The sequence below is a fragment of the Martes martes genome (assembly GCF_963455335.1).
Source record: "Martes martes genome assembly, chromosome: 17".
NCBI classification, from domain to species: Eukaryota; Metazoa; Chordata; class Mammalia; order Carnivora; family Mustelidae; genus Martes; species Martes martes.
Genome location: NC_137905.1, coordinates 46,440,050 through 46,452,585, shown reverse-complemented (window position 1 = coordinate 46,452,585; position 12,536 = coordinate 46,440,050).

Below are 12,536 nucleotides of genomic sequence, written 5' to 3'. Positions count from 1 at the left end.
CCACAATGAAAATTTTTTTTCCAAAGAAAAAAAAGAAAAATAAATGTGGGGGAGAGGTGGAGATTATTATTAATCACCTGCCTTCGGGTAATCAATAACTGGGGTTAGGAGGAGGTGTTAAACAATTTAAATTAAGCATTTAGAACATTGCTTGGCTAATATTGTTAGCTAGTACTTTTTATTTTGTTACCACCTGGTAGTGCTGTCTCCCAGGTCCACAGGCAGCCGGAGGTGGGGGGCAGGGGCGGGAATGATGATTATTAGTCTTGAGTTTGAATTCTGCTCTGCCACTTCATAACTGAGATCTAAGCAATGACTATCTCTGAACCTTTATTCATTTATAAAACACGGGCAATTGTAGTATCAACTTCCAAGTTGTTAGGATGATTCAAAGACAATAATGTAAAATGCTTGATGAAGGGTCTGGTGCCTTTCTTTCTGGACACCTGTTTCTGGGGCTGGATCTCCCTCTGGGCACAAGTTCCTTGTTTTTCCTGTGGAGATTCTGCTACCTGTCCGAGTCATTGTGCAAATCTGGAGAGGCTACAAAGAGGGTGAGAACTTTCTCCATTCCTGTTGCAGATCAGTCTCCCAGCCATGAGATAGTGCTGGTCTTTCTAGAAGACAGGAACTTTTAGAAATCCAGTGTTCTTGAGACAATGGTTGAGACTTGAGACCCCGTGAATCAGACTGAGTTAGAATTCGCATTCCATTACCTGTAACCCACCTGACCTCACCAGTCTGCCCTTCAGTTTCCTCATTTATAAGGAGGAATCATATCACAATCATATCATGAGGACTTAATGTGATATTATAGGGGAAGCATTTAATGCAAGGCTTGGTGAACAGATAGTGGCTCTTGGGGCACCTGGGAGGCTCAGTGGGCTAAGCCTCTACCTTCGGTTCAGGTCATGATCTCAGGGTCCTGGGATGGAGCCCAGCATCGGGCTATCTGCTCAGCAGGGAGCCTGCTTCCCCCTCTCCCTCTGCCTGCCTCTCTGCCTACTTGTGATCTCTCTCTCTGTCAAATAAATAAATAAAATATCTCTTAAAAAAAACAGATAGTGGCTCCTATCAATGTGAAAATATTAAGATAATTAAGCTAACATTTTGAGGGCTCATAGGTATAGGGTATATAATAACACTATGAATTCTCATGATAACACCAGGAGATTGATATGGTGATGACTCCCCCATAGGATCGGAGGGGGTCAGCAAAATGTCACTTCCTGAAAGTCACACAGCTGGTACATGGCAACTTTGGGATTTATTTTATTTTTATTTATTCTTTAAGCTGGATCTACTGAGAGAGAGCATTCCAAGCAGAAGAGCTAGCCAGTGCAAAGGCCCTGAGGCAGGTGAGCATGGTGTATTCTCAAACAGCAAGGGGGCCCCTGCAGCTGGATTTGAGTAAGCAAGAGCAGGGAGAGGTAGGTGAGGAAAGAAGCCTCCCTCATCCAGGTCTTTGCTCAAATACTCTCCTTCTCAAGGAGACCTCCCTTCTGCCCAGCATTTCCTTTGACCCCCTCCCTACTTCATTTTTGACCATAGCACTTACCACCCATCTGATGTACCATATACTTTGCTTGTTTATTTGTCATCTGTTTCCAAACACTCCAGACTGGAAACAGTTGAAAGCAGGAAATTTGTCAGTTTTATTTGTAGCTCTTGTCCTAGGTACGAAGTAGGTACCAAGTAAATTTTTTGAGTGACTGTATTAATAAAACTGATGGAGGGGGTGGATATTAAACAAAGTGTGGTCTAGCCATACAAGGGAGTATGATTCAGCCTGAAAAAGGAAAGCAATTCTGTTCCCTGCTCAGCGGGGAGTCTGCTTCTCCCTCTGCCTTTCCCTCCTCTCCTCCCTCTGCTTGTGCTATCTCTCCCTCTCTCAAATGAATAAATAACTCTTTTTTAAAAAAGATTTTATTTATTTGACAGAGAGAGAAAGATCACAAGCAGGCAGAGAGGCAGGCAGAGAGAGAGGGGGAAGCAGGCTCCCTGCCGAGCAGAGAGCCCGATGTGGGGCTCGATCCTAGGACCCTGAGATCATGACCTGAGCCAAAGGCAGAGGCTTAACCCACTGAGCCACCCAGGCACCCCAGTAAATCTTTTTTAAAAAGGATTTTATTTATATGAAGGAGAGAAGGAGCAGGGTGAGGGGCAGAGGGAGAAACAGACTCCCTACTGAGCCCAGAGCCTCATGTGGGGTTTGATCCCAGGACCCAGAGATCAAGACCTGAGCTGAAGGCAGATGCCTAACTGACTGAGCCTCCCAGGTGCCCCTGAGCATTAAGTTTTGATATCAGTAAAACTGAAACGTTAACTGTACCTCCTTCAAAATTAATGCACATAAGAATTAATACAAGATACAGATGTGATGAAAAGAAGGGGCACATGCACCCCAATGCTCATAACAGCAATGTCTACAATAGTCAAACTGTGGAAAGAGCCAAGATGCCCTTCAACCGATGAATGGATAAAGAAGATGTGGTCCGTATGCACAATGGAATATTACCCAGCCAGCAGAAAGGATGAACACCCAATTTTTGCATCAGTTTGGATGGGACTGGAGGAGATTATGCTCAGTGAAATAAGCCAAACAGAGAAAGTCAATTATCATAAGGTTTCACTGACTTGTGGAACATAAGGAATAGCATGGAGGACATCAGGAGAAGGGAAAACGAAGGGGGAGAAATCAGAATGGGAGATGAACCATGAGAGTCTATGGACTCTGGGAAACAAACGGAGAGTTTTAGAAGGGAGGGGTGTGGGAGGTTGGGTGAGCCCGGTGATGGGGATTAAGGAGGGCACGGATTGCATAGAGCACTGGGTGTTATACGCAAACAGTGGATCATGGAACACTACATCGCAAACAATAATGTACTGTATGGTGACTAATGTAACATTAAAAAAAAAAAGCCATAACTTTCTTAAAGATCCATCCAGGCCATGTGCTCATTTCCTCTGACATACCACAGATGCTGAGTTCCCTTGGCTTTCCTCTGAATGGGGCAGAACTGAGAAATGGCATTTCAGCCACTTGGAAAAGCTGACAGGGTTACAGAGGCCTCTAGTGCGAAGGAATGGGGGAAGGGCAGGCAAAGGCTCCCAGAACCACTGATGTTGGTGCTGGGGCTCTCGCTCTCTTCCCTTGGACATTCACTGCCTGGCACCATGCCCATCCTGCCATGGCAGTGACCACTGCTAAGGCTCACAGTGAATGGAAAACATTAAGGCGAGACCCATCTCCTGGGTGCAACAAAGGGCGTGGTCTAATGGGTCTGTCATTCCCATGACCGTAGTGACCCCAGGGACTTCTTCATTTCTAGCCCTGAAGGGGCCCCACTCAACACTGAGTCCAGAGAATTGTTTTTACAGAGGGCTCCCCCTAATTACAGGGCTGCACTACTACATTTTGTGGGGGGGACTGCCAAAACCACTCCAAAGGCCCTAATCTCCTAGGAGGATATGTGTGTTCTTTCTCTAATTCCCTTGAAGATCTGACATCTTACTGAGTCTTTGAAATGTAAGCATGCCAGGAGGTGCCTAAAATTCTGCCCACAATGGGGCCTGAGGCAGAAGGAAACAAAAAAAGAGGAAAAGAGGTCTTTAAAATGCACACTGCTGTAAAAAACTCTCTTGCACTGGGACACCCGGGTGGCTCAGTCGGTTAAGCATCTGTCTTCGGCTCAGGTCATAATCTCAGGGTCCTGGGATCAGGCTCCCTGCTTGGTGGGGAGTCTGCTTCTCCCTCTCTCACTCCCCCTGCTTGTGTTTCCTCTCTCGCTGTCAGATAAATAAATAAAATCTTAAAAAAAAAATATTACGGGTGCCTGGGTGGCTCAGTGGGTTAAAGCCTCTGCCTTTGGCTCAGGTCATGATCTCAGGGTCCTGGGATCGAGCCCTGCATCAGGCTCTCTGCTCAGTGGGGAGCCTGCTTCCTCCTCTCTCTCTGCCTGCCTCTCTGCCTACTTGTGATCTCTGTCTGTCAAATAAATAAATAAAATCTTTAAAAGAAAAGAATTAACTCTATAGAACTGGATGGAGTGATGAGGATGATTACAATATTTTATGACATTTTGAAAAATTGCTGGTTCTTTATTCTTTTGTTTTCCAGATTTAAGGACCCTTTTCCTCTTAAGCTAACTATGACCTCAACAATTTGGTAAAGTATACTTTTGGGAACAAAGATGAGACAGTTATTTTTTCTGCCTACCTGTTCGCTCCAGAATTTGGAAACCCTCCGTGAGCATTTTATTTTATTTTTTTATTTTTTATTTTTAAAAATATTTTATTTATTTATTTGACAGAGAGAGAGAGATCACAAGTAGGCAGAGAGGCAGTCAGAGAGAGAGGGAAGCAGGCTCCCTGCTGAGCAGATCCCAACCCGGGGCTTGATCCCAGGACCCTGAGATCATGACCTAAGATGAAGGCAGAGGCTTTAACCCACTGAGCCACCCAGGTGCCCCGAGTATTTTATTTTTATGGCAATATAGTTATTTACCTAAGTTAAGAATTTACCTAAGTTAAGAATCTCTTCTTGTAACAGGACACAGTTGGAAACATTGGTTATATTACCAAAGCTTTGTTGGAATGTCATATTTGAGACACAAATGCATAGACTCAGATAGGACCAGACAGTCTTAAGGAACTAAGGTTGACTTTATAGAGCCAACGAAGCCCCTTGGAAAAATTGGCGAGTACTTTGCTTACAGGGTTCCCAGAACCTAAGGAAGGTCACTTCTTGGTCAGCCCAGGAGCCTCGGGATATTTGGGGGATCTCGAGAAGAGAGAAATTCACCCAAATGGATAGGTACTGCAGGCAAGTTATGTTGAGCCCTTGACTTGGCTTCTTAGCCTCCGGAGACTTTTATTTTATTTTTAAAATTATTTATTTATTTACTGAAGAGAGAGAGAGAGAGAGAGAGACTGAGTGAGCATCAGTGGGGAAGGGGCAGAGGGAGAGAGAGAGAAGCAGGTCTCCCCACTGAGCAGGCAGCCCAATGTGGGACTCAATTCCAGGAACCTGGGATCATGACCCGAGCGGAATGCAGACACCCAACTCACTGAGCCACTCAAGTGTCCTCTTTTCCTTTCTGCAATGCAACTGCCTGACAAAAGATTTCATTTCTGAGGCAGCCACTTCAGTGTCTCTCTCAAATAAGCACAGTGCCAGCTGCATGCCTAGAGAGAGTTAGACCACCTTCCCCTCCTCAGGCCCCTTGGTTTTAGAGATCTTGGTTGATTTTGATAACTGACCATTTGGGCCACTTGGTTTTTTTTCTCTTCCTATGCTTTAAATTTCTGCTCTAAATTCATCCAATAAAGACTGAACCCGCAAAACCCTAGGCCACCCCTCTTAGAATCCCCAGTAAAAGCAGAACCCTAGGCCCAGGGATTCCCTCTTTCTTCTTGCAACCTCGCTGTATGGCCTCAGGTGTGCTGTGTAATGCCCAGGTCCTGTAAGCAATACCTTTATTTTTTTTTTTTCAAAGTTTCCTCATGGTTACTGCTGAAAGGCATCTTGCAATCCTAATAAGACCCACCAGGGCCAGTCCAACCGCAACACTGATTATGGATCGGCCGGGATGGACCGAGAACAGCAGGGCGTTTCAAGTCCTGGCTTCCCCACTCGCCAGCGAGTAATCTCTGTGCCTCAGTTCCTTCAACTGCAAAATGGAGATAGCAGTATTCACCTCTTGAAGTTGTGGAAGGATTGAATTAATAACTGTAAAATATTAACACTGCCTGGCCCAGAGTAAGTGGTTAATAAAAGCCCCCTATTTTGGTTGTTCGAAGAAGCCCACGGTTCAACCTATGTATGATGTTAACTATTTACTCTTCTAGCCCCTAAATTCAATGTTTCCCCCAGGTAACTGGGCAGTAAAATCAAAGTACATTTAAATCTGAGGCCATATAATTTATTGTCTGCACCAGGATTGTTTTGAGAGCCAAGGAGATATTATTAATAATTAAGCCGGGGGACAGCTGGCCCGCTCAGTCGGTGGAAACTTGACCTTGGGGCTGTGAGTTTGAGTCCCATGTTGGGTGTAGAGATTGCTTAAAAATACGACCTTCTGTTTTTTTAAAGATTTATTTATTTGAGAGAGAGAGAGTTGGGGGGGAGAGCAGAGGGAGGGAGAGCATGGATCTTAAGCAGGCTTCCCACTGAATGAGGAGCCCAAGGTGGGGCTCCATCCCACAACCCTGAGATCACAACCTGAGCCAAAACCAAAAGTCCGGCGCTTAACCGACTGAGCCACCCGGGCGCCCCTCAGCGAAATCTTTCCTGATTTCCTTCTTGAACATATACCTTCATTCCCCCTAAGCCAGGAGGCCACCTTCACTTGTCTAGCTGTGAGGGAAGGTGGACAGCTCTGTCTGAGAAGCGAAGCCGTGCCTCCTTCCAAGGAGGAGCCCACCAGTGGCACTTCCGGCGTTTTCCAGGAGTGATCACAGTTGAAGTGCTGTGGCTTCCAAAGACCGCAGACAGACTCAGTCGTGTTTCAAATATGCTACAAAGTCGGATGGGGTACTATGGATTCGCGGCTACTGCTTTAGATCATACTTGGGTCTGGTCCTTTTTCTTTCAATAGTGGTCTGTATAAGGAGGCAGTGGCTTCTTCAGCCGAGGGGTATGACCCAGATATCCTAGCCATTGCTCCTTCAGTAATACTCCCAGTTGTGACCCAAGTCCCATGCAGAAGGAGGTACACTGGGCCAGGTGGAAACAGGAAACAATCACATATCCATAACCAGGGGAATGAATGGATACATTATGGTTCATTCACAATAGAAGGACTTCAGTGGTTAAGAATGGGTCAAAACTCTACACACTGCCATGGTACAATGTCCAAGATGAGTGGTTGAATGAATGTTTGTAAAACATGTATTTTCAGGGCACGTGGGTGGCTCACTGGGTTGAGCTTCTGCCTTCAGCTCAGGTCATGGTCTCAGGGTCCTGCTCTCTGCTCAGCGGGGAGCCTCTCCTCCCCCACCCCGCCCCACCTGCCTCTCTTCCTACTTGTGATCTCTGTCTGTCAAATAAATAAATAAAATCTTTAAACAAAACAAAACAAAAACACACGTATTTTCATATTTATGCTTGCATTTGCTTAGGCAAATTCTAGAAGGATACACAAGAAGCCATTAACTGTGCTTATTGGTAGGTTGTAGGACTTAGAATTTAGGGAATAGGACAGGATCAAGGAGGAGGACTTCCCTTCCCTTTTATGTTCTTGCTCTACTTGATGTATTTCTTAGCTGGTATTTGCCTTATATACACTTGAAAACTCATTTAAATAAAAATATTAGCCAGTGTTTTCGTAGCTTCTCAGATAGCTGTAATGGAGGTGATCATTTGAAAGCTATTTGTTATTTTGGATTAAATGTGCCATTTGTTTTCTCTAGAACTTGGAGGATTAGACTTACTTTTTAAAAAGTTTTTGTTTTTAGCAAATGGAAAAACTTTTAAAACTTTTTTTTTTTTGGATGTTTCTCACAGGACTGGTAAAATCCACAGTTGTATCTGCCTTCCATAACCGGGCCTGTAGCATCTGCCTTCCAAGCCACTTGCTTATGATAACGAGAGGGAAGGTATCTTCCCGGGAGCCACACAGCAGCACCCCCACCCGCAGGCCTGGGAACCTCTAGGGCTGGAAGGGGAAGGAGGGAGTCCTGGGCCTGATCCCAGAGGGCAGAGTGGAGCAGTAGGAACACCATGGAGCCCTGCGGGAGGGGCTGGTCCAGATGTTTCCAGCCGCCCACCCAGGAGAGTCTCCAGAGGTGTACCTTTGGCACTGATGGTCCAAAGCTGCCTGGTCTAGTTGACCTGAGGAGCAGCAGGCAGTGAGGGGGTGGGAGGACTGGGGGACTGCGGTCTCTGAGTCCCCGCTCTGTCACTTCCCAGCTTGGTGACTGGGCAGGGGACTTCTCTCTGAGCCTAGGTGTCTTTGGCATGACAAGTACAGGGCAAAGCTGAGGTTTGAGACTAAGTCTGCCTGACTCTAAAAATTAGTGCTTTATTCTATCACATGAGCGCTTCCTAGAGTGTGTCCATCAGAGTCCTAGACCTGGAGAGGATAATGCGTCTTCCGGCTCTCACTGTCTGCTATCTCTCTCTGTGTCTCTGTGTCTCTGCGTCTTTCTCAGAAAGGCAGTAGAGGGAAGTGGTTGTATAGCATGTTCTGAAATGAGATGGGATTTGACACCTGATGCTACTTCTAGAGTGCTGTGTTACCTTGGGCATGGTCTTAACCTCTCTAGGTTTCACTCTCCCCATCTATAAAATGGGGATAACAGCAAAACCCACCCGAGAGGGTGAGGATTAAGTGAGTTAGTCTGTGTGAAGCACTTCACGCCTCCCTATCTGTGACTCCTAGGGCTGAAATGAGGTCTCAGGCCCAGTGCTAGATCACACCGCACAGGAGGAGCCAGGACCTCTGGTCAGGAAAGTTCATGGTGGCACCTCTCCAAGGTTAAGAAAGTACAGGCTCCACCCCTGAATTCAAGGTATCAGAATTGTCAGTCCCCTCCTCCTGGGTTAGAGAGATACGGTGCAGAGCTGGCCCTGGCCGTTTTAACTTTCAGACTCAGATAAAGCATTGATCTTGCCTTGTTCCCATGCATGTGGGGTGACTCAGAAGCACAAAGGTGTATGCACTTCATAACTGGGCTTCAAAATACATTAAGCAAAAACAAACAAACTGAAAGGAGGCATAGACAAATTCCAGTTACTCTCAGAGAGTTGATTACCCTCTTTTAATAACGTATAGAACAAGTGGATGGAAACTCAGCCAGGATAGAGTACTCATTGCGTCCATGCTTCGGCTATTGTCGATAATGCAATAAATGGTGTGTGTGTGAGTGTGTGTATGTGTGTGTGTGTGTTTAGATATCATTTGGAGTTAATATTTTCATTTTCTTTTTTTTTAAAGATTTTATTTATTTATTTGACAGAGATCACAAGTAGGCAGAGAGGCAGGCAGAGAGAGAGGGGGAAGCAGGCTCCCCGCTGAGCAGAGAGCCTGATGCGGGATTCGATCCCAGGACCCCGAGATCATGACTTGAGCCGAAGGCAGTGGCTCAACCCACTGAGCCACCCGGGTGCCCTATATTTTCATTTTCTTCAAATAAGTACCCAGAAGTTGGATCCTATGGTAGTACTTTTTTTTTTTTCCTTTTGCTTTTTGCCCCGTTACTATTGCCCCTGAGGAGGCACACCATTCCTGGAAGTACTACAATACCAGATCGATGCGTGGGGTGGGCAGAGCAAACTCCTGTTCCAGGTAGTTCTATTTTTAATTATTGGAGGCCCGTCCATACTGTTTCCCATCTGGCTGCACCAACTTACGTCTTCACCAATGGTACACAAGGATTCCCTTTTCTCCACATTCTCACCGGCACTTGTTGTTTCTTGTCTTTTTCTTTTTTTTTTCTTTTTTTAAGTAATTTCTATACCCAACGTGAGGCTCAGATTCACAACCCTGAGATCAAGAGTCACAAGCTCCACCGACTGAGCTGGGTAGGGGCCCCGGTTTCTTGTCTTTGTCATAACACCCATCCTAACAGGTGTGAGGGGATAACATCATTGTGGTTTTGACTGGCATTTCCCTGATGGTGCGTGATGAGTGAACATGACTGGGGAGCTCATGTACTTGTCCTCCGTGTAACTGGCTAAGGGATGACGTCATTGGCCTACTCCCCATATGACCCGGTCCTTATTTTAATCCCATCTACAAAATGCCTTCTACCATATCAGGTAACATTCACAGGTTAGGGGGATTAGGACAAGGACATATTTGGGAGGCCACTATTCAGCTAACCCCAAATTTCAAAATAATGATACAGAGTGGAAAGAAGACAGGCAAAAAAAAAAAAAAAAAAAATAGTGCATGCCCCATGACTCCACATAAAATTGAGGAAGTGCAAGCCAATCTCTAGTGACAACAGACCAGTGGTTGCCGGGGGAAGGGATTAAAAATGGGACGGGAGGTGAGGCGTTACAAAAGGTCGTGAGAGGGGCGCCTGGGTGGCTCAGTGGATTAAGCCTCTGCCTTCGGCTGGGGTCATGGTCTCAGGGTCCTGGGATCGAGCCCGCATTGGGCTCTCTGCTCGGTGGGGGTCTGCTTCCTCCTCTCTCTCTGCCTGCCTCTTTGCCTACTTGTGATCTTTCTCTCTGTCAAATGAATAAATAAAATCTTAAAAAAAAAAAAAGGTCGTGAGAAACCTTTCAGGTGATTGTTACATTCATTATCTCATTTGTGATGATGGTTTCACAGGTGCACCATGTTTCAGGACTGACCAAATTGTACTTTACATGTAGCTTATCGGATGTCAGTTATATCTTGGGAAAACTATTAAAAATGAAAAAAAAAAGTAAGCATACTTTCACATATGAAAACCAGCTCTTTTCACCTACCCAGGTCTGCTTGCGTCCCCCACAGACCCTCTCCTTGTGTCTTCGCATCTCTGCCTCTCTCTCACTCTTCTGTTCTCTCACTGTCTCTTTTGTCCCCTCCCTTTCTCTGTCTCTAACCCCATATTATAGTCCTCCTCTATTTCTTGGTTTCTCCCTGTCTTGCCTCTGCCTCTTGGCATATCTTCTTCTCATTATAAGTCTTTGTAATCTGATGTGTACCTTGCATTTATGGACATCTTTGTTGAGACTCTGACTTCTCTTCGGAAATACTTGATCTGCATTTAGATTTCCTGAGATTTATAATTGAAAAAGTGTTCCAAATGTACTTAGAAATTCTCTAAGAACTGAACTACCAGTTTCTACTGGTAAAATTATTAAAATTATTTTTCACATTTTCTCCTGGGCATATTTTGAGTGCTTTATAGTTGTATATGGCAAGTGGATACCATATTGAGCAATGCAGCTCCAACGTGCTGTGTGACTTTGGGTAACACTCTAAACCTTTCTGTGCCTTGCTCTCCCCATCTATAAAGTAAGGATGACAGCCGTACTTACTTCAAAGGGTGAGGAGTGAGTGAGTTACTCGGTGTAAAGCACTTCATGGGTCCCAGTCAGTATTCTCTGGAGCTGGAATGAGGCCCAGGCTCAGGACTAGGCCACAGGGCACAGCAGGAGGCAGGACTTGGGTCAGGAAAGTCCATGGTGGCACCTCTCCCAGGTCAGAAAAGTGCAGGTTCCACCCCTGAATTCAAGATATCAGGATTATCAGTCCTCTTCTCCTAGGTCAGAGGGGTATGAGTCAACTGCTCGGGTCAGGGTCCTGGGTCCTGCAAAGGGTTTACCCAACATTGCAAGACAGTTGCTGCCTCATCTCCCCCCACCCCATTCCCTTTTGAAGATTTACTCATTTATTTTAGGTTGAGAGAGAGCACACATGCACAGTGGAGAGGGGCACAGGGAAAGAAAGATCTCAAGCAGATTTCACGCTTAGCACAGAACCCGACCCGGGGCTCCATCTCAGACCTGAGATTATGACCCGAGCCACCCAGGTGCCCCTCCCCCCATTTCCTCTTAAAGAAGAGAGACAGAGACAAATGGAAAGCCAGACCCAGGGCACGACCAGTGGATGTGGCCATGTTCATTCACACACTGGGCAAATATGGGACCAAATCTTCCAGACACCCAGAATGATGATGGAGACAGACAGGAGCACAGGGCACGTCAACCAAAAAGGACCAGTCTCTGTGCTCCTGGAGCTCAGGGTCTAAAGGCAGAAACAGAGACACCAAGACAGAGAGAGAGAGAGCAAGAGAGAGACAGTCACAAAGAGAGGGTCAGAGAAACGTCCTGCAGTGTGAAAGCAGAGCCGGAGTCCCGGAGAGAGGCGCCCAGCTCTGCTCAGAACCATTAGAGAGCTGGTGGATGGCGGGGGGCTCTGAACCTTGCACCTGCGGGGCCTCAGTCTCTGTTTTCTCTACCTGTGAGTCTCCCCAGTTCTGTGCCTCCTCCCCCCCGCCCCATCCTGTGGCCCCATCGCTCCCATCTGTGGCAGTCACCAAGGGAGGGTGTGAAGGATGGAGGGTGGCAGGTGGACACAGAACCCTGGAAGGCCCCCAGAGACAGGGACGGGGGGACGCACAAACACGTGGGCACGCACGTTCTCACACACAGGGACACACACTGCTGTCGCAAACACACGCTCACGTATGAAGCCACACAAATACACATAAGCCCACTCACACGCAAAAATATATACATGACCCCAGGCAGATTCATACGTGAAAACACATCAGCACATTCCCGTCAATGCAAACAGTGCTTCACATACAAAATCACACATGCCCACAGGTGCAAGGAGGCATGGGGGAGTGAATGCTGGCGCGTGCACATGGGGGGACAGGGCATGCCCACCCGTGCCTGCGAGACAAATACAACATGCGGGCCACACACACACTCTCGAGGACTTTGGAATCGCAACCACATCATCTCCGCAGACCCATGGGGTTGCCCAAGCAGGAAGTATGGGTCTGTTAGTACCGCTCTTTCTTTCAAGTTCTTGGCCGTGATGAGAGGAGAGGCGGGGAGGGGATGAAGTTACATAACGTGGTAGGGA